This window comes from Nyctibius grandis, chromosome 2 (genome assembly GCF_013368605.1).
Source record: "Nyctibius grandis isolate bNycGra1 chromosome 2, bNycGra1.pri, whole genome shotgun sequence".
NCBI classification, from domain to species: domain Eukaryota; kingdom Metazoa; phylum Chordata; class Aves; order Nyctibiiformes; family Nyctibiidae; genus Nyctibius; species Nyctibius grandis.
The window spans coordinates 3,111,526-3,132,769 of NC_090659.1; positions in this window are offsets into that span (position 1 = coordinate 3,111,526).

The window sequence follows — 21,244 nt, forward strand, 5'->3', positions numbered from 1 at the left end:
AGAAGCAGAGGTTTAGAAGTCTCATCCAATTCTCTTTTTTTCTCTGACCAAAATAATTTGGTAGATTTTTGGCCAAATGGAAAAAAAGCACCGTATATTTTAGTAAACAGGCTATTATACAATTATTTTTAAATCATCCATTTTTGTTCTGGGCAAGTGTTACAGTACCTCTGAGTAAGCATTGTGTAAATGTTAACTAATTGCTTTTACTACTAGCAATGCATTTCTAATCACACTTGATAACAACACTTGATCTTGCAAACAATTTCGTTAATATTCTTGGGAAAGAATAACAGACTTCTTCTTCTGGCATTTGAATTGTATTGCTATCACAAACACGTGGTTGTGATATGGTGAATTTTTTTCCACTGGGTCAAACTTTTTCAAAGCTCAGAGAGCCCTTTTGCCATATGATTATATGAGAATTTCAGCTTTTCTTTAAAAAGCAAATTTCTAGCCTCAGGATACCAGAGACAAGACTAAGACCTTAAACCTCTAGACCTTAAAAGATAAATAAAAATCCTCTCGAAATTATTACTTTTATCTTCTCTCATGGGTCTGACTCATATTTGAAGGCTTGTACTACTGAGATGACTTGAAGGACGAAAGAAACGAAAACAATATCTGGTCTAGCATTTGCAACAAAAGAGCTGTACAATTTCACTCAGTAACTCCTGTGTTTCTTTCCAGTTCTAAGAGCGTGGAATTCCTGTCTTCTATGTGGAAAGAAAAACCTTGCCATTTTTTTTGATGTTTATAAGAAAAAAAAAACAAACAAATCCCACTCCTCTGTGGCAACACAAGCAGGGGGCACGGAGTGACACAAAGTCATCTGCAATACATGCGATTTGAAATGCAAGTGGATGTGATTAGAAAATGTGTTTTCGCCTTCCACAAATTTGGACTGCTGAGTTCAAATTACAGGTCCGTGATGTCCCTTTGGAATCTCTAGCCTGACAGCACAAAGGGAGCACAGTATGCTCGTCTCACAGCAGTGTGAGAGGAGCACACTTCACAGAGAGAGGGCTGTTGCGTGTTGAAGAGAGCTGGCTTACGTGTGCCTCCTGTGAAGCCTCTCTGCATGAGTAGGAGGCATATTTGATGAATATAACTGAAAAAACAAAAGTCTGAAGCTGAACATCAGCATACAGGCTAGTGTGGGCTAGGTATGGACAGATACACATGAAGAGTTGAAATGGGTCTGAAGAAATACTCATTATTAACCTTATATGAGAAAAGCCTTACTAAAGATTTTTTGGTTACAGCTCATTGACCCTGAAGTAATTAACATTAAATATCACTTAGGGAAATTGCTAATCTATGGTATCTGACACGGTGAAAGAATAAAAGAGGAACTCGCTCTGACTCACGTAGCTTTGAACTTTCCTTTCTAAATACCACGCAGCTTTCCAATCTAGTAGCAAATAACCCATGAGGTGAACTCTAGCCTGTAGGATAATGGAGTGAGGGACTGGACTCCTGCCTTCTTAGCAAACAGGACTACAAAAAGCCGTTACTGTGAGTAATTATTTCTCTCATTCTGGTCTGGCTGAATGGCACTACTCTCCTACCTGGCATCCTTAGCAATTTAAGTCACTGCTTCTGACAACTCAAAGCCCGAGACCTGTGATACATGCTATCAAAGTAGCAGGTAGAGGAGTAGAGGACACTGAGGAAGCAGCCAGAAGAGGCTGACAGTGAGAAACATGCACTATCTATCTCCATCACTGGATGTATTAAATGGTTCACACCTCTCACACCAAGTGATTTGTGACACATTATGTTGACTCTAGGACAGCATAGACTTTTGCATCTCACCCATGAAAGACAGGACCTCAGGTGTGACAAATATACATCAAAAAGAAAGCTTGCAACTTTATATTTGTAAAAGTTATATAGAAATATGTATTTTGGCTGTAGAGAAAGAAGGCTGACTTTGAATAACTGCTTATAGACCATAGAGATTTGTACCTGAGCAATTTTTCCCCCACAGGTTTGTTTGACTTCATGGTAGTAGCTCTTCTGCTGCACCATGTTAGCAAATGACAACTTCCTGGAGATGTAAGCTGCTGTATATGTTTCTGAGATACTAAAAACTCACTGTTTGCTTCTATGTAAGCACAGGCATACTTCTGGCTGGTGACACTTTTGTCAATATTGCATCACCCAGGAAATCCTATTTTATCCTAGAATCACTGAAGTTAAGATTTACTAGAGTGCAATTCCTACTTATTATCACAAATATGTTTCAACAGAGAGTCCTTTACAGCATGCCTTAGCTACAACGGAAGACAAAACCAGCTTACTCTTATTTTGAGCCAGGGGGTCCAACAAAAAAAAGCATCTGGTCTATAAAACTGACAATAATGGGAAAATAGTCAGGTCTTTAAAACATTACAAAATTGATTTCTGCCAGAAAAGGCTCATGTGATCTACAACTGCCTTATGGATCTACAACTTTATACTCAGAGTGCTTTTGGAAGTTTTCTTTTTTTTTTTTTATGTTTTCTTTTCAATCCAGTGCTGCATTCACAGGGTCCTTATAGGGTGGCTCCTGTCTTGCTACTTTAGGTATTACTGACAAGTAAATGAATCTGTGATCTACAACCCTACCTCTTCCTATCACCAACCCCATTTAGTGGGACATGTTTTTCCTGCTTCCTGGCTGGAAACTGTTCCTCAATCAGTGGCACATTTTTTGAGCTCTGTATTCAGATATTTTCTTGTTGAAATCAAGTCCAAGAAGGAGAGATTTCTATTACTCTATGCTTTATTTGTACAAGGGTCTGTGACCAGGCTTCTAAAATATATCTGTGAACACAACACCAATTTCTTGAAGTCATGAGCTTTTTTTTTTTAACTTTGGTGGTGGCACTGTTGGGTTTTCTTTGAGGTTGCTTACTTCATTTTAGTGGTATCAGTGTAATCCAAGGTAACTCTTCAGAAGTCAATGGAATCATCTAAGAAAAAAACACATATATGAGTGGAAATAAAAGCCTCTGAGTTACTGGGATAAGTCTGTAGCTGTTTGACTAGGCTGCCTTCAACTAACAACTGGGTAATGAAAATGTTCTTTGCTGTGAGATTGAATCTGCTAGAGCTTTTCTTTCTCAAATCCCATATAACATGAATAGATAGCTTTTTGCTCTTCTGTGGTACATTTCATCCCTTTTTCTGTGTGAATTTTTAGATGTTAGATCTTCATAAAATCTGATTACAATTGAGATATAGGACAAGTCAAAGCTTTTTGTACTCTCAGTACAACAGATCTTTGTGACATGCATGCTGGCTAGACCTTTTCTTGAGATTTTTTTTTTGTACGTGATATACTGATATGTGTCTGTGTGTCTATATGCTACTATTTGTAAGTTGTTCACCTCTCATGATGACACTAAAGAAAATTTGTTACTATTATCACTTTCTTTTCACATATTGATTATTTTTAGAAAAGTTCAGCTACTTTAGACTATTCTGCTATGTATTGTAATTCACTGGTAAATTAAATATAGTCAGGCCTGATATGTTCATGCAATATTTTTAATAGCAGATTGCAGGCAGGAAGTAGGTTGCTAGAATTCCCTTTTTGCACCAGCAAAGATGATGTTGCTTGGCTATTGCGATATCTACCACATTGCAAACTACTTCCCACAGCTGTACTTTCTCTTTTATTTCTCATTTATACTCAGTAGATATGAATGCATAACAGAGAAATGTCATCCTTGTACATTATAATGCCACTGAAATCACAGATGCTTAACCTTAAGTGAGAGTTTCTACAGATATTTTGCAAGAAGTCGTTAGCCAAGTTGCCTAGTTTGGCTCTTTTGACCAAATACTGGCTTTTTAAAAATACCTCAGTGTGATTTGACAAAGATCTGAAAATTCTCATTTTAGAGAAAGGAATACATTCACTTTATAACCAGTTGAATGTGTTAATTTCTCCCTATAATACTTTCTTGCCTTCACTGTTTCGTATGTATTTATTTCATTGTTATATGGCTTTTGTTTCATTGTTAGATGGCTTTTCCTATATTGTGTTTTTGGAAGTAGAATTCTGCCTCTTTAATTTGTCCCCACTGTTTATTTGTGACTTAATGATGATAAGTTATGAGGTAAAAAAATAAGAAGTCAAAGTGGGCAACTCATTTGACTTAGACAAACAACAGGGGGACTTATGTACTTGTCTAAAAAGAAAAAAAGCAAGCACTGTACAAGAACTGTAACTTTCCAAGCTATGGCAGTATTTGCCAGATGACACACCTTCCACTGAATCCTTAGTAACATTAGTTTCAAATAGCAAGAAAAGTAAAGAGGCTGCACTTTCTTAACATGTTATGCCTTTACAGGGAATGCTCCAGTTAATAGTTCAGGACAGTAAATCTGATTCCTGCATTTGACCAGATGCCCCCCAGACACAAACACAATCTGTATACAAAACAAGAACATTAATTGGCTCTTGGTCTTTTTTTGGCAAGTCGCAGTATTTACCTCATTTGAGTATTTACCTCATTTACTATTTACCTCATCTGAAACCTCATTGCCTTAAAGACATATTCGCTTCTTATTAATTTGCAAAAACTCCCTGTTAACCAACAAACTCTTAAGAAAGCTCCTCCCAATTCCTAGCTTTTGAAAAGCTTAAGGATTAGTTAAACATTATTTAAATATGCTATATGAAAAATATTGCTATATTTGAGTGTACTGTATTTGAAACACTTTTGTGAATACTCTAAAATATTGAAACCATCAAGTTAGGGTTTAGAAAGAGAAATATTTGGATTTTTTTTTTGTAGCTGTAGGAATCTTTTTGCAGTATGGGCTAGACTTAATTTTTCTCAAAAATACCAGCAAAACTTGCTTCTAGCCTCATTATGAAAGTCAACTGATTTTGTGGTTAGGAATGGATGTAGTCTTCATTGCATATTTTTGTTGTGTCTGGGGAAAACCCAGATTAATCTGATAGGGTTTTCTACTTTTTTTACCTGATAAGAAAAGTGAAGTATAGATCTCCTCTGGTCTTGTGGAACTGTGGAAGCCCTACTGCCCATTGCAAAAGGACTTTCCAGCACTAAAGTTTTCTGCTCTAAAACTACCTAGCGTTCCACTTCTTGCTATTGTCAGAAAAAAAATAGTGACCTTTACATTCACATTTTTATGCTTATCTTGAGGCTACACAATACTTACAGTTGTTTTTTTTTTTTTTTTTACCAAATATAAAATTTACAGACAGCCTTAATGAGATCTGTTTAAGAGAATCTGACTTGCTTCAACCATACATCTTTGAGTTCTGCAATTTGTTGACATGCAAGTTGTCACAGGCTTGTATTGTGTTGGGGGAGAAATATGAGGACTGAAACATATAGGCTGTGTCAGAACTTTGCTCCATGCCCTCTTGCGGGGAAAGTGCATTTCAGATGCACAGCACACCTGTTTTTTTACCTTAGGTCCACCCATGCACACACAAATAGAGGTGTGATGGTCCTTTCTGTATCTCTGATCACAATGATGTTATGAGGACACTTCCGCTAATTCTGCATTTTTTGCCATTTTATTTATGACACTCTTTCTGATATATTCCTCTTTTTATTCTGTCTTACTAAAAAAGCTATTTTATTATGCCATTTGTTGTCAGGCCTTTTTTACTGAAATCTGGAAAGAACCCTGCACCATCTCTCTCCCTCTCATCCCCCACCCCTCAGTGCAGAGCAGAAGCCAAATTGAAGGCTCGATTTTTGGGAAAGGAGTTGGCTTTTTTCTTCCCTTCCATACTCCTCACCAGAGCAAGAAATTCGTGATTAGCATTCAAAACTATCTGAAGTTGATTCACGCTGAAAATACTGTTGTGCTAAAGGGCTTTACCTTGCTTGTAGCAATCCAAAACAGCTGCTGACATGCATGTGGACAATTATTCTCATTTCCTTCTATCTTAATCCATTATTTCAAAAATTTTGGGATTTTATTTCAGGAGTTTCTGTGCAATACTTTAAAGCTGACTATTTACCAGACAATTTTCTCTGTTCTCAACAAGAAGTCTTGGATTAGTGGCAGCAAAGAGCTTTCTACATATGATAGCATTATGCTAATTGAGTTTTACAGCCTGGTCATCTAATAGACTTGAAGTCCATGACACAGTTGTTGCCTAAGTGCTTCATTAAAGTCCTCAAAATGCTTTACAGAAGTTAGGTAAGCATTAAATGATCCACTTTCATAACCGTTTTCCAAGTAATTTAGAAACTGATTTACATCACAACTATGGTACTGTATCTCAGGAAACCAACAATTTTGTGGGGCCCAAATGATATGATATTTAGGAAGATCTATGATAATAGCACCATTCCAATATGTCTCAAATTAAGCAGCTACAAATCATTAGTCACTTTGAACATCTGAATTTAAGTGATTTCATTAAGCCTAGTACAAAAAGAGCTTGCCAAATTAATCTCTTTTTGGATGCCAAAATTGAATGTTTTAGGAATAATATTTTTAAATATAGATGATTATACTTAAAACAATAAAAATAGTCTCATGGTCCATTCATTTTAAAGACCTTTAAATCATTCCAGTCTTGAATCTAATTTCAAACTTGCAGGCATTACTAAAGTGGCTTGAAGTGTTTAATGCAATACATATGGGATGGTAATGTTGCTAAGGCTCCCAGGACTAAGCTGGAAACAAATGAGGTTTTCCAATTTGTGCCAGTAAGAACAGTACTTCTTCCTAATAACTGAAAACCAGATGAGTTTCAGAAGACTGTTACTATTTTTGTTAAAGCATTTCTGAAACTCATGATGAGCTTCTAAAACAGAACTCTGTTATTGTGGTACCACATTGCCCTAACAGTATTTATTTGAAACACACCTACATTGATCCAACGATCTTAAGAACTTCGAAGGAAATGGCACAAGCTAAAGAACAAGGAGCAGCTAGACCAGCCTTGAAGAGGTTGTCTATGCACATCCATGTTCACAAGGTTCACAAAAAACAGCTTGTTATTTTTTATATTCAGTTTTATCAAAAACTATCCTGCAGCTATAATATCAATCATACATTTTCAAATAAAAGAGTGCTGTTTATTTTCAATTTTTAATTTATCTTTAATCTCTGTAATTAGAAGGGATAAATATTTGATAACAAGAAACTCTTCAGCCCTAAACATTGCTAAGTTTAAGACTGATGACCACCAATACTAAGTTTTTGTTTTGAGCTTTCTTGTTCAGTGATCACAACATATACATTTCACATATGTATATATTTCCACCTTCCTGTGACTACTTCAAAGTATCTGTGATCACAGTTGTAAATGAAATAATAGAAAATAACTGTCTCATATTGTTGATCAATACTTATAACTATCTGGTATTACTGACCATCACCAAGGTAGGATTTCCTAGCAGAGTTAAGCAAGCCCTTGTTGCCACTCTACCGCAGGCACCATCCTGGAACACACACTGCAACACACACTGTGCTATATGTAGGAAGTTGCACAGTTGTGGCCACCCCTTCTTCCATCCCATGGAATAAATTCCTTGAGTAGATCTTTACTCTTGCTATAGTTACAGATCAGGGCTGCTTACCAAATTATTCCTTGCTGCAAGCAAGAAAGCAGGGAAAAGAGACAGGAAAGATCTTGAACTAGGCAGGAAGAGAACTTACACTTGTCCTCTTCTCAGTTACACTAGCTAACTAGGCATATAAATGGGGATTGGGAGAGATAACAGGCTGCCTGAGCACTTTCATGCATTCCATCCTCATTGATCCTTCTGGGACACTATGAACTGGTGGAGGGAACAGTTCTATGTCAAACTTCATTTTCTCTTCTGCTTTTGCAACTACCTATATTATTGCAAAGATGGCATATGATACAGTGACAATGTATCCATACCCCACTTCCACAGGGCCAGCGGTCAACACTTGTTCGTGTCTCATTAGTTCTTTGTAAAACAATGCAGGTCTCCATTTTCTTTCTCAGTCTGTCCCTGCATTGGAGTGTCACTCTGCCACCACTATGTGCAACCTCCAGATTTGAAAAGTTATAAGAAGTTATAAGAAGTTATAAGAAATGGAAATAACTGGGTTATCAAAACGGCTTTAGACCAACCTTCCAATACTGTTAGTTTCCTTTCTTAATACTTCTCATATGCTCCTGCATAAAATGTTCAGGCTTAATTTTATGTTTGAAATAGCATTATTTTATATAACTAAATTAACAAAATATGATTTCCCCCTCAACACCCGAATCATTATAACACACCTAGAATCTGAACATCTACCTGTAATTACAAAAATTACAAACTACACAGCATTGTAAAATAAATTTACAATGTTGTGTAAAATAAATTGTTTCTGATCCTGACCCAATATGTAACCTAGACTTGTCTTCATTCGTGACATGTTTCATGTGGGTGTGAAATACTTCTCACTATTTCACTTGCAGCCTTCAATTTAATATAACAGTACCATCCAGGAACAATCCCTAGTGTTTATCTTACGGTGGATTGTAGATAATCTCCTGCAACTTTATTAGAAGGTACAGTATTTTAATTTTTCTGAAAAACAATTTCATGTTATCAGAATGTGGCTGAAAATTATTTTCTAATCTATCTTCTCTCTAGCAGCATGCCAGAGTTGGCTGGGATTTAAAACTTAACTCTTTTATTATTGTTTTAGTATTTTTTCTCTTTTATTACAGCTTTCAAGTGGGATTTGGGTGATGCCAAAGCATTATAAAGCTTCTCTAGGAAAGTTATAACTGAAAACATTTTGAAATAAACCTGATGGAGTATAGTCTGCTGTTTAGTTTTGTGCTTCCTAGTGAGAAAAAGAATGGCACTCCTGATATAAGCGGATAAGAGACAGCCTCTGCTGCCTCATCGCTTTCCAACAACAAATAGAACCCAGGGGATGCAGAGCTTAAGCAGAAGTCATAACTATTTTAAGTGCTTGTGAGACCATTAGTATCAGTTTTTTAACTGTACTGCTTATTTTGCTTTCAGAGTTGAGAACTCTGTGATGGCTGGGGTTTGAAAAGTGTACAGGCCAAGTAAATTAATTGGCTAATTTCTGTTTTTCAGCTAAAAGTATGACTGTGTCTTTGTTAGCAAACAGACACTGGCTACCACATGGCTACTATTACTAAAGAAACTGTCCAGATAATTGACAATTTTCAGTTTCTTGAGGACTAGGTCTATGAGAATTGAGTCTACCTGATACAAATATTAACTTTACAAAACAGTTATATTCTGTCAAAGGCTCAAAGATTGGTTTTTTTCCCCTCTTCTCCTCTTCCTCTCATTTTTAGCTGTTCCTGATCTTTGGAGGCTGCATGGTTGCTTCAACACTTCTTTGCTCTGAGGTTGCCTCTGTGTGAGCTGCCCATTGCTGGCTGCTGTGCAGGATGTCGGCAAGTGAAGGTTCAGCCACTCTCTCTTTTACAATTTTGCTGTTCTGCAACAACACCAACTCAAACCTAAGCAGAAGATGTTCCCAGGACTCCTCATCTCTATTACACAGGTTAGCCCTCAAAGATGCCTACCAAGGTTTTCCTAAATATCAATAATGTAATGCATAAATGACCAAAAATTTAAGCACAGCTAACTCTATAATCCAGATTTATTTACTGTCACTACTGTCCTAACCTAGGAAAACCTACTTTCTCCTACCGGGTTCTGTCTTGTTTTCACAACATTTATTTACAGTTTCTTTTGGAAACACGTCTTTACAACATTATCCAATGAGGCTACACCATCTTTTTTGTACCAAGCATTTCCAGTTTTCTGAAATATTTGTTCATGTTACTTTATACCTTATAAAGTTATTTATTCAGTCTTGCCCTGCTCCATATGCTTCTATCAGATCATTCCTCTACTTAAAACATTTCACAAGGTTGCCTTGAAAATGTTAACTTCAACTTAACTTTCAGCCTATCCATCTGTTTTTTTCTACAACATAACTCCAGTCATTTACTATTAGAAAGCTGTTACTTCGTAATGGGAACTAAAGAGTTTGTTAATTATTTAGTACTTGAAAATGTAAAAAGTTTCTTTTTTTATTATAGACTTAAAACAACTGAATTAATTGTTAAATTGGTCCCAATCTTCCAAGACAATTCATTACTATTAGTAATACACTAAGGGTGGATCGCTAACTCCTTGTGATGAAGTTACAGTGAAATGCTTAATCAAGCCCTGCCTCACAACACTATGGCTTCCTGCTGATGCAGTTCTGTTACCTTTATTAACTCTGCAGAATCGTTTGCAATAAACCCCTCCTTCCTTGCCTTGTGCACATGTTCAGCTCTGTAGAGAAGGAGCATATCAATAATAAATCTAAAACAGTTCATGGAACTACAAGTTTTTCACTAAGAAATGAAGAATTTGTGCTTAGAAAGCTGTATGCTCTTAAGAAAATCCACTCTGATGAGCACTGGTGGAAAAATGGCTTTCTGTAAGTTTACTTTGAGTGAGCCGTGGCCTATATAAAGCACACTGGTTAGGAATTATTAATGCAATAAGCCAGAAGGTTTAAGAAAAGTCCTGCACTCCTCCTCTAGGAGAAGGAAAAAGGTAGTGTGGGAAGGCTTCATTTACATAAATTATTATTTGGCACCATTGTATTTTTTCACTCAGCATTTTGCAGCAGTAAGCCTGTGTTCTGAGCCAACGAGTACTGTGTGATGTCTGTGAGCATGCAGACAGGAGAAATGATTGGGGAAGACATAGCCTAGGGAAAGTGGTTGCCCTGAGCAAAATCTTAGGTAGGGAAATCAAAGCCAATAAGCAGATCATCTGATGGACTCCTTGCAGGGGTCCTGTTTTGCTCAGAGATGCTAAACGCTCCAAAAAGCAGACACTGCAGGACAAGATCAGCGGTGGCAGCTTTGAATAGAATCCAGTAGCAGAGATTTGTCTGAACCTAAGCAGGGAGAAAAAGGCAAACTCAGCCCTGAGATGATGTGACTACTTGAATCTGTGAAAGGGAACTTAAGAAAGTAATGGTGAGAACCTCATGAATGAGGTGCTGTATTTCAGAAAGCTGAACAATTCATTATTGGAGCAATGTAGCACAAGCTATATCTCTGCCAAATTGTTTGAATTATAGTTATCTTCATTCAAATAAAAATAAAGACTTTTCCACTAACATAAAATTTGTTGCAGGTACCCATCCCAAGAATTATTGAGCAACTGCAAGTGGTGAGTGAGAGGCTTGTAACGGCAAGCAGAGGAATCAAAACCTAGATTTAAAAAAAATGTATTAACTTTTTGATTTGGAAATGGAGCTGCAGTTGTAACTTTATCTCAGACTGTGTCTTCCTAGCTGTTTTTGAATGCAATCCAACATACTGCCATCAACATCTGTCAGCAGAAAAGGTGCATGTCAATCTGGATTTATTCATGTAATTCTAGACATACCACAGTGAGAAGATAGTACTACAGTTCATTTTGCCAGACGTTAGCTAAATATTGGTAAACCTTAATTCCTCTTACTTCTTGCCAACAACAGAACTCGCAGCTAGAAAGCAAGAGTACTAGCTTTCAAAGAAAAGTTGTGGTTTGTAAAATAGTCTAGGTGTGAGATAATCTGGACTCCTCTCTTTTTCTTACGGAAAGGAATGCAGATTTGGATTCTGTTCAGGGAGGGTAATTGCAGGGTGACATTGGGTGATGAACACTCACCCTTCATGCCTGGAGCACTGCTTTCTTTTTCAGCAACAACCATGGCTATGACTGGGCCAGGCAGTGAAGGTAGGCTTTGTTTAGGCCACAACCATGTAGTGGCTCAAACCATATTTATCTATGCTAATTTTCACTTGTTTTCAATGCCCTGGAGATTTTGGTGACTTCTGGCCGTCAAAGATTTCTTCTTTGCTAAGCCATTCCTGGGTGCTCCCAAAATTGTGCTTTGTGCTGATTGCATATTTTGTCAGACTCAGAAATGACAGACGTTCATTCCGTGTATCTCAATCTTTCCTAATGCTCAAATGCAAGCACAACATTGTCTGTTCTGTGGCAAAGATTACTTCACAGTTTTTCAGGATTTTTTTGTTTTTAGAAAGCCAACATTACTTTGCATGAAATACAGCAGATGCATTTTAAAACTTTCTAGTTGTTTCCAACAGTTGTTTCTGATTCCAGTATGCAAATCTTGAATATTCGCAGAATTCATTATATTTCCCTACCCCTTCTGCAAATGTTAAAGCAATATTATTCAATTATGTAAAGCAGCAGGAAAGATTTTCTTCTTTGTGTCTTGATATACATAATAGCATAAGTCAATAGTCATGTTAATATTAATTGAAAAATTAATACAATTATATTATTGTTGTCAGAAATAATAAATATAAAACCCTGAGTAAATGGATAGGCAACACTCCAGTTTCCCCACTTCATAAGATTATTTTCAGTACTTATTTATACTGCAGCCAGTCATGGGTCAAAATCAACTGTGCTACGAAATTAGTATTTAAAGGCTGGGCTAAAAGCTTACCTTTGGTCTCCTCTCATCCCAGGAGGAAAGTACAGTAGGCTCCTCTTCATAAGCAGAGCTCAACTTGTTTTTTAAAGTACCTCTCCTTCATTAAAGCTGCCCCAGTTGCTCTTAGGATAGATATCCTAATTGTCATTAAAATGTAGAATGATAGACTGTATCAAAAATATTTCCTAGAGGCTTGAGTTTTGCTCTTTCTGATAATTATGTTTCAAATGAACATGCTCATATCATTCAGACTCTTGCCCAATTTGGATTTAGCTAAAGTAAATATAAATACATGCATAAATCTGAGAACACCAAGGGAACATTGCAGATAAAATTTAGGCTCTTGAAGTCGAAGCTAACTAAGCTCTAACTCATTAAAATTAGTTTTAGCTACGTAAGTTTAGAGAAGTAGTAAATAATTAATAGACATATCCACATCTCTCTCCATACTGATTTTAAAAACAAGCATGTTCTATTTAATCTTCAAATTATAGAATGTAAGCTAGGGATTGGTGACTCTTCACTAGGGAGCTGAAGGCTTGCCTTGCCATAGAATTTGATAGAATTTCACTGACCTGTGTGATGTTCCTGATTTTTCATTATTAAAAGCAGACCCAAGGCCAAGGAATGAGGTGAAAGTTACACCTTGTAAGAGAGTGTTAAATGATGACATCTTGCTTTTTAATAGAGATCCTAATCTTTACCCTTCCATCTTTTATAACAGAATTCATAAGGGCTATAAAAAAACATAAATGAGATAAAAGCAGGTTTATTTCATATTGCTGCAATCTAGTGGTTACAACAAAGGATTATTCAGAAGGCAGTTCCTTCCAAATAAAAGAAAAAACCATGACATATATTGCATAGTGTGCATATGCATGCTCTTTTTCTCTTTCTTTCCCTCGATTTTTGCTGCACATGTATAATGTTAATTTTGCCCAGTATCTTGGCAATTTTGAGAGATGCAAATCTCACAGTACATTTTAGTTCAAGACACCCAAGATTTAAATGCTTCACTACGGAGGCTGCATAATTCCAGGAAGATGTTAATTCATTAATGGGTATAAGGAAACTCACCCTCTGTAATTAACATGCCTCGATGAAGACTGTATTCTTCATCACCATGGATTGTGAGAGAACATTGCATAAAAGCAAATGTCAGCTCTCTGTGACTCAGAACTCATTAATATTTCCACAGCCTTTTATATATCACTGAGTTAAAATAGAAATTTTATCTTTCTTGATAGTACCTTAGGAGGAAAGTAAACTAAATAAGAAATCCACACTGCTTTATTAATCGGTCAGTGAAAGTGTTAAACTTTCGTTCACTTCGTCCTTTCACTGCAGCATAAAATGGTAGGACCTAAATCAGGGATTTGCCTCTTTTTATTAATTTCTATCAATAAAATGAAGAAAAGCAGTCTCATGTAGATTTCCTTAATCTCATTTTATGTACTCATTCTTTATGATGACTAAATTAGAATTCTGTCACAAATTTCTTTTATATTGTGATTAATCCAGCCCCAAATAATAACAATGCTTAGCATTTGGGTTCAGGTTGGAGACTTGAACCGGGCAGGTTCACTTCAACCATCTCCTGAGCTTGAGTAAAGCTCAGCTCAGCTTCAGTGTGCATTTGCACTGTCAAACAACTTAGCTCCTTGGTTCTCTGCTGCGTCCTGTATCCTGACCTTCCACACAGGGTATAGGTTCACTATGAACTTCTCTTTCAGAGCTAAACAAACAGATCCCTCTAAAATTAAATTAAGGAATGTTTTCTGGGAATAGTTAAGAGGCTGAATGAGCAGCATGGTTTTTAATGGAAAAACTAAAGAAAACAAATTTCTAGATAGTCTTCTGATGCCAGCAACAACCCCATACATGGCCTCATGTCATGTCGCTAGGCATGCAGTGCCTCTCCCTACTAGGCTATTACGAAAAAAAACTACTCTGCAAGAGTCTCGTACAGCCTTCACATTATTTCAGTTGTTTTACATTGAAAAGTCACAAAACAAAATATTTTAGGATACAAGGGCCTTGCAGAAGTTCCAGAAAAGCTTGGGCCAGGCATCCTGCAGGAGGAAAGCAGCTGCAGTTCACTGGGAAGGACTAGCTGTGAGCAATGTGAACACAAGCCAGTGTACTACCTGACCTGGAGACAGGAGGAGAGTGGGTAGGCATCAGATATAAATGTTTTTTATATAAATTATTTATTTTTATATTTTTATACTGATTTTATATATTTATTTTATATGTTTATTATTTATAAATACATGTATTTACTATTTATATAAACTTACTCATTTGTTCCAGTGAGCAAACTTGTGGAGGAAGGTAAGCTCATTTTTTGGTTGGTAGCTGCTTTTCACGTGTCCCAGGATAGCAGGATATCGCTCTATAATATCCACGTCTAAATCAGGGACAACTTTGTGGAGTAAAACAATACACTAAAAGAATCAAAAAGCCTAAGTAAGGGATGTTTCCAAGGGGAAGACTATTCCCTCACACACTTTCTTATTCAAGGGTACAATGACTATTCGACTGAAGCTTATGGGAAAGTTTAATGGACTGTGATTTCCAGAAGGGGTTAATAGAGTACTAAGGAAGCATATTCTGGTACGGAAAACTGACCTTAGCTTCACAGGAAAAACAAGGTCATATGCATTTCAAAAAAATGTTTTGAGCTTGGTGTCTGAACTTCTGGAAGCAGACAGAAAAGGGAAACAGGTGAAAAACCAGCAAAAGGTGAAAGAACATACCTCTTGTGAGGATTGAGCAGGTAATCACCTCCCATAGGAGGCAGATAAACATAGACGTCAATATAGCTAAGCAAGAAATTCTTCTGGGAACCAAAGATGAGGTAACTTATGAAATGCGTACTTTAAACTGAATTAGGGTCCAAAATAGTCTCCCTCTAGACTTTATCTAGAGTCAATCACTTACTAGTAGGTGAGTCAAATCCCTACTTAACAGCTTGAAATTTGATTAAGTGAGAGTAAGCCTTCTTAACACTCATGACAAGGGAATTACAAAGATAGGAGTAAAGCTACAGAAGCCCCTGTAAAAGTCTATTACAATACATAAATTAAATAGGTCAAACCCCACTCTGGCCTGCCTTCATTTCTGGCACATCTCATCCACTAAGTTAATATTTGTTTGCATTCCTTTTCCATACTGTACCTGAACATACTGTTTGATGAGGGAGCCTGAGCCTGCGCACATCGATCGCAGTGCTTCTCACACTGGCCTCAGGATCACCAGGGACATCGAGAGACCTACTGGGGTGAACAGAGCCCTTCCATGTCAGAGAGCCAGCAAAGTTATTTCTGAAGAAGATGGGTCATCTCAGTGGTTGTCAAGTTTCAAGTCTATAGATTTCTCCTTCCTCATGCTTTTTCAACAAGCTAACATGAGTTCAAGGAGAAGCCCCAATTTATTGAAGGGTCTAATTGCAAGAGTAGAGTGAACAATTAGAGCCAAAAGTGTTTTAGCTGAACAGTACTGAGGAGGATCATTGTGGAAAATGAAGCCTTGAGTGACATGGTAGTAGATACATCAGAGGAAACTGCATATTTTCATAGGAGGAAACCACTGGATTAAGGAAAAAGCTGAACACAGACATATAGCAACTAATCTACATTCAAAAGAAAGGAGAAACCAATAGTTTACTCATAGGTGTGTTTCCAAAAGTTAGATAGACTTGAACAATGCTAATAAGGAAAATAGTATGAGAGGGCTGATAGTAAGTTATCAGAAACCTTGATAAGCTTGTCATTTTTTCCTATTTCCAGGCCTACACACAAAGCAGGAACTGACAGAGTACAACCCAGAAGTTGAGTGAGATAGCACACTAAAGTGGGGCGGAAGGGCAATGGTTTTATACGCAAGAAGTCTAGTTTCAGTTCTCCTCTCTACTCTGCTTCTTATGTGAAATCGAGCAAACCTTTCTGCTAGGTTTTATAAAATAGTGATTTTTGTGATCCTTTCTGTTGCCAGCTCAGAGCATTCAGTGCAAACAGATGGTCTATTGGCTAAACCAACACCATCTTGCTCAGGAAGAATTCAGAACAGGTTTTCCAGCCACAAACTCAGCTCAAAAACATCATCTTTGTGTGCAGCTCAACCTGGAAGCTCAGGCTGCTGGTACTGCTGAGAGAAGGAAGATGTGGAGGCCATTACAGGGAATGGGATAGCATTTTCCAGAAAAAACCTTCAGCCTTCAACTCCATATACCAGCAAAAAAAAACAGCCTTCAGGTGGCACCACCCTTTCCACGGATGATCCAAAGTCCCATTTTGACCTGGTCGTGCTGTTTAATGTAACAGCAGGGACATACCGAGGTTAATTTTTCTAGTGATTGGTCCTGTCACCACGAACAGGATATTTGTGTAGTCAAGGATGTCTGTTTGGAGAATGGAGAAGACGGAATATGAATTCACAGGCAGGTTACAAAACCTGGACCTAGGTACCAAACATGGGCTGCTCTGTTAGATAGAACTGGCTTCATACAACATTTTCAGGAGGCTTTCTCCAGACAGTCTACTTTCTCTGGGTGGCATGGATGAATTGTGAATTATTACCTCATCTTCTGTAATTAACCATATCAAACTGCTGCACTTTTCAGTATTGATCCATTACTACGACACTCTGTAATGGACGTAACTAAATGTCAGGAAGCTGCTTCCAATTTCACTGCACAGAATAATGTGTTCCCAATTCCACACACAGACAAGAAAATTAACAATCGGAAATGAGACAACTTATAATATGCATTTCTCATGAATCACTGACAAAATATTTTATGACCTCCTGTGAGATAAGAGGCAAGACAAAAGGGATATTACTAGATATGTTAAAAAGGAGAATAGTTAAAAAGGAGAATAGTTTTGGCAGAATATAATTATTTTCTGTTTCAGAAGCACCTATGTAGAAAAAGTTTCCCTAGAAAAGAGATGGTGCAATTCACAGTAGACTCTTATCCAGTGTAAGGTCATTAATATGCTCATTTAAAGGTCTCTGAATATAAATATGCTCTTCAGAATGGTACTTCAGTATCAGATCTGAGCATTTTATTGCATTAGTAAGACAGGTGATTCTGACTTTCTCCAAATTATTTCCTTTTGTTTATGTATTTATCTTTCCAGAGTAACACTGTTGCTTTATAGTAACAGTAATGTAACTGTAAACAGAAATAAAACTGTTGCTTTTGTGATGGAAACATGATTTACCAAAGAATGGTGGGCAGAGAGGGACAGTGAGGAGGGGTGTTAGTCACCACAATGTATTTTTTCTTTTTCCAGTTATAAATAAATTTCTGCAAAAGCAGATTATTTTCATGAATGCCGTTGATTATTCCATTATTACAGAATTCTGAAACTGAAGACATTTGTTTCATTTTGATTTCTGAAAATGAGAAGGGCATTAAGCATTAGAGTATCTTATTATTCCCTCCCTCCTGACTTCTTCATGTTCATCATTAGATAAAATGCAAACAAGACAAAGATTCCCTTCTCTTCCTTTTTTTTTTTTATTTCTTCAGCTAAAGAAGTTCTGAGACTTCAAGTAAGAGAAGTGAAAAAGGCATTTTTTGAAACTCTGTGAAATGGCAATGACCATGGATCAGTACAGATTAACAACGGTATTAACCTGGGCATGAGTGGCTTTTTGTACATGGAGCTGGTATTTTGATGGTGATGGTGGTGATGATGTTAATGAGAAGATGAAAAAGGTAACCTTTTGAAACAAATAGAACCTCTGTGAAAAAAAATGTTGCCCTTTTCAAAATCTGCAATATGGAAAAATATAACCCTTAGAAATCTCTACTTTTTTAATCAACTTTAAATTTAAAAGGGAAAAAATATGATCATAAATAGTACATTTGGCAAATATTTTAGCTGCCTTCACAGAATCACAGAATATTAGGGATTGGAAGGGACCTCGAAAGATCATCTAGTCCAATCCCCCTGCCAGAGGAGGATTACCTAGATCATATCACACAGCAACGCGTCCAGGCGGGTTTTGAATGTCTCCAGAGAAGGAAACTCCACAACCTCTCTGGGCAGCCTGTTCCAGTGTTCAGTTACCCTCACCGTAAAGAAGTTTTTCCTTATATTTATGTGGAACCTCCTGTGTTCCAGCTTGCACCCATTGCCCCTTGTCCTGTCAAGGGATGTCACTGAGAAGAGCCTGGCTCCATCCTCATGACACTTGCCCTTTACATATTTATAAACATTAATGAGGTCACCCCTCAGTCTCCTCTTCTCTAAGCTAAAGAGACCCAGCTCCCTCAGCCTCTCCTCATAGGGTAGATGTTCCACCCCCTTAATCATCTTCGTGGCTCTGCGCTGGACTCTCTCTAGCAGTTCCCTGTCCTTCTTGAACTGAGGGGCCCAGAACTGGACACAATATTCCAGATGTGGCCTCACCAGGGCAGAGTAGAGGGGGAGGAGAACCTCTCTTGCCCTACTAACCACACCCCTTCTAATACACCCCAGGATGCCATTGGCCTTCTTGGCCACAAGGGCACATTGCTGGCTCATGGTCATCCTGCTGTCCACTAGGACCCCCAGGTCCCTTTCCCCTACGCTGCTCTCCAACAGGTCTGTTCCCAACTTGTACTGGTACATGGGGTTGTTCTTGCCCAGATGCAGGACTCTACACTTGCCCTTGGTATATTTCATTAAATTTCTCCCCGCCCAACTCTCCAGCCTGTCTAGGTCTCTCTGAATGGCTGCGCAGCCTTCCAGTGTGCCAGCCACTCCTCCCAGTTTGGTGTCATCAGCGAACTTGCTGACAGTGCACTCTATTCCCTCATCCAAGTCATTAATGAATATATTGAATAGTACTGGTCCCAGTACCGACCCTTGAGGGACTCCACTAGACACAGGCCTCCAAGTGGACTCTGTCTCATTGACCACCACTCTCTGGCTTCTTTCCTTCACCCAGTTCACAATCCACCTCACTATCCTTACGTCACTTACACTGAAAAAAAGTGGGTTCAAGATTTCTATTCAGTTGACTCAAGGTTTCTTTCTGCACTGAATATGTTAACAAATTTTTAAAATCCTTAGGCTTCAGTAAAGAAACCCCTTTGAAAGAGGTAGCCAGAGAATGCCAGTATGACACCTGTTCTACAGCTATACATTGGACTTAAGTATGCAAATCAAGATAATCACCAAAGCAGGCCAGTGGCCTGGTAAAGTATGATAAATACTATTTTGTTGATCTTCAGCTCGGTAATACAGACACAAGAATGACTTTCTGGGAAGCATAAATGGCTTTTTGGCAGTAGGTAATAGCAATTGTTTTTTTATGCCAATTTTTGGTCAGTGCCTGTTTAGGAAAGAATTTGCACTGGAATTAGACAGCATGTTACTTCTTTTTTGATTACCCGATTTTGTCAACAGTCTTTCTCAGCAGTGTCAGTGAATGCTGATGAGCCAATACATGGCCAAGCTCCAAGCAGTCTTTTTCACATAATTAGGAATTTGGGGGCAAATAATCAGACAAAGGAAGGTAATTTCTTTAGCACAAGTGAGCACAAACAAGTGGTACCCCAGTCTCATGTTTACATCAAGAAAAATTACCCCTTGGTATCATGAGAAAACTCCTTGGAAAGTTAACTTCAGTGATCCTGCAGCACCAATGGCTTAAGTCTATGTTTGAAGTACATTTTTTTCAATTCCTATTTCTATTTATGTGCCCTGCAAGCACAGAACGATTGCAGAAAAAAAACCTACTGGTGGCTGTTTTCACTTATTGTTTCCAAGCTAGCCAACTCAGGGTCTTTAAAAATAAAGGGTCTTAACAGATGCATGGAAAACAGGTATTTAAAGTCTTATAGAATTGAATTTGCATTAAGGATGTGGCTGGTAGCAGAATTTAGAACAAAACTAACGTACATTGTGCAATTAGTGAGGAATTTAGCAAACTTTACTGTGTTATTATTTTTGAATTGAAGACAGGTAGGAGCAAAGATGATCTATAAATTATAATATGTTAAGTATAATAATAATAAAATCTCTTTTCTGCCTGGAAAGGAAGGGAACTTTTTTAGACCTTTCTTTACTGCTCATCACAATGACTGCCACTGCCACTAGTCCACCCTTCATCTCTGTGCAAGTGGCATCGTACAGATGGTGTCCACATGGCGAACCTCTCTTCCTCCCAGAATATGGCGTCTGCATTATCCACTGGGAAAATAATTGGTCTGTACTATCCTTAGACCTAGTTTTGGGGATTGTCTGAGAAACTGCAGAATTATGCCAGGTAAGGGTCAAGAATTAAACAAAATGGACAACCACAGGGCATTGATCAGGCAAATGCCCTGACCCTCTCCATTTACTAGTAGAGATGTAATTAACGTGCCCAAAGCCACAACAAGCATAAGCTTTCAAAATCTTCAAGAACAGGTCCCACATGAAATCTTACAGGTCTTGTTATAACCCACAAGTTACTTGAATATTTACCTTATCCCTATCTCCCAGAAATATCTAGCCTCATTCATTTCCAAGTTGCGTTATGCACTGACCATGGCATAACAATGTTGTTCTGCAAAAAACAGATTCAAATTACAAACAAAAAGTTCACAGTATAGTTTGGCAACATCTTTTTTCACAACCTGCTGGTAAATGGCCTGCTCTGGCCACATCTCAATGGTCAATGGAATCTCTCTGGCTGATGAACCTACCTTTTCTAAAAAGCTTTTTTCTGTTATCCATAGCAACAGCCCCTCTTTTGTGCTGGCTTGACAGAACAGGTAAAGAACACCCTC